A 1,760-nucleotide genomic window follows, 5' to 3' on the forward strand; every position below is an offset into this window, starting at 1 on the left:
TGCTCTCCTCCTGCTGTACTTTCTTCTAAGTAAGTATGTTCTTTCTAACTAAGAGTGTTCTTTCTTAGTCTTCTTGGTCATGCCTGTTGCCTCTGCTCTAAGGACTTTTCTGCCCAGGGATCATCTCCCACCCCTTTTCTTCTCTATGCCACACTGTCTTTCTTGGTAACCCCTTCTTCTCTCATGGCCTTTAAGTTCTATTTGCTCACAACTCCTGAATGCCTGTATCCATCCTGAGCCCACGCTCATGTACGCCATGGCCTACCCCACTTAGACTTAACAGGCATTTCACTTCAAAGTTGTCCAAAACAAAGCAAGAGATTTTTCCCACATGTGATTTTATTTCACTCTGTCTTGAGTTCTCAAGTTTTTCAAGACAAAATCTTCCGAGTCAGTCATGGCTCTTCTCTTTATCCTCACTCTGCTTCTCTAGTTCTTTATCAGGTCCAGTTTGACTCTACCTCTAAAACCATTTCTGAATGTGTCAATTTCTTTCATTCTAACTGGCTCTACTAAAAGTCCAAGTCACCAGCCTCTCTTGACTGGGCTACTGCAGTGGACTCTGGCCTGGTCTCTAACCTTTCTTTCTTGAGGGATCTGGTCATACCACTCCCAATGCAAAACCCTGTCATAGAGCAAAGTCCAAGCTTGTTACTCTATCCTAAAAAGCCCCATGGCAAGGGCCTCTGCCTGACTCCTTGACTTTGTGGACAAATGGGTTTATCTATGGGGAAATAAGAATGCAACATTCCTGACATTGTGGAAGCCCAGCCTTCTATCTAGAGTTATATAACATCTTGGAAGGTTCCAAAGTCATTAAGTCAAGTCCAGGTTTGTCAGTTTCTCCAAAAGATGTCAATGAAAACTGCATACATCTTGCAGCTGAACATCTAAACTATCAATTACCTGAAAAATACTGATGAGCAAAATCCACTGGTGGCTACAAAGGTGATTATAAAGCAGTAGTGACCTAGTCATGGGGAGATAGCACACTGAGTTAAGGAAAGCTTTTGGGTGTTCTGGCCAGCCTGGCCTAGGTTCAAATCCTTGCTGTGTCCTGTCTAGGGAATGTTAGCTGCTGAAGTTCTCTGGGCTTTATCCGTAACAAGGGGTGATTTTGCCCTTTGAAGTTTGCTAGAAGATTCTCTGACAGACTGTCCTTTTCAGCGAGTAACAGAAATGCAGTAGGTGGTCTCTCTCGTTTCCTAGAGATGAAAAGAAACAGGAGATGATGAGAAGTTCTAGGCCTATTGTTCTAGAATACCCAGGCCTATTGGTGTCCTGCCCCTCCTACCCTACCTCAGCATGGTGTGGTTCATTCTGGAAAAGGCTCTGCAGAGGCATGAGATTTTCTGGCAAGAAGCAGATTGCTGCTTTAGATGGCTGTGTCCTGGCAGGACCACCTTAATGACTTGTCCTAGCACATTTAGGGTGTCAAGAACAGCCCTTAAATCTGGGCCCCTTCATAGCTCAGAAGAACCTGGGCATAATGTAGAAATTATTCTCTAGTGAGAACAAGATCTACAGGGTGAAAAAATAGAAATCTTAAAAGTTAGGAAATAACAAGAACAGAAAAACAGTATACCTTGTAGATTATTTTTAAGTGATCAAATTGAAGACCATGGGATTTTTTTTAAACAAACAAGCTAGGAGACAGTGGTTAGTTTTGACATTGATGTAGTTGTAGGGAACTCTAGTTTGTGGTCAGCGCAAGGTACTTTCCATGCACATGAATCACCACATGCACTTAACTTGGGCAG

At 42.9% G+C, this 1,760-nt stretch overlaps 1 long non-coding RNA gene across 1 annotated transcript; it reads right to left on the reverse strand.

The window, feature by feature from the left end:
• Positions 1 to 321: 321 nt before the first annotated feature.
• On the reverse strand, positions 322 to 1,520 carry LOC134737781 (uncharacterized). The gene is made up of 2 exons (XR_010123034.1): positions 1,300 to 1,520; positions 322 to 1,205 (listed from the first exon to the last, which is right to left on the reverse strand). It is a non-coding gene; the product is annotated as an uncharacterized LOC134737781 (long non-coding RNA).
• Positions 1,521 to 1,760: the final 240 nt, after the last annotated feature.

The sequence above is a fragment of the Pongo pygmaeus genome, chromosome 12 (assembly GCF_028885625.2).
Source record: "Pongo pygmaeus isolate AG05252 chromosome 12, NHGRI_mPonPyg2-v2.0_pri, whole genome shotgun sequence".
In the NCBI taxonomy this organism is placed as follows: domain Eukaryota; kingdom Metazoa; phylum Chordata; class Mammalia; order Primates; family Hominidae; genus Pongo; species Pongo pygmaeus.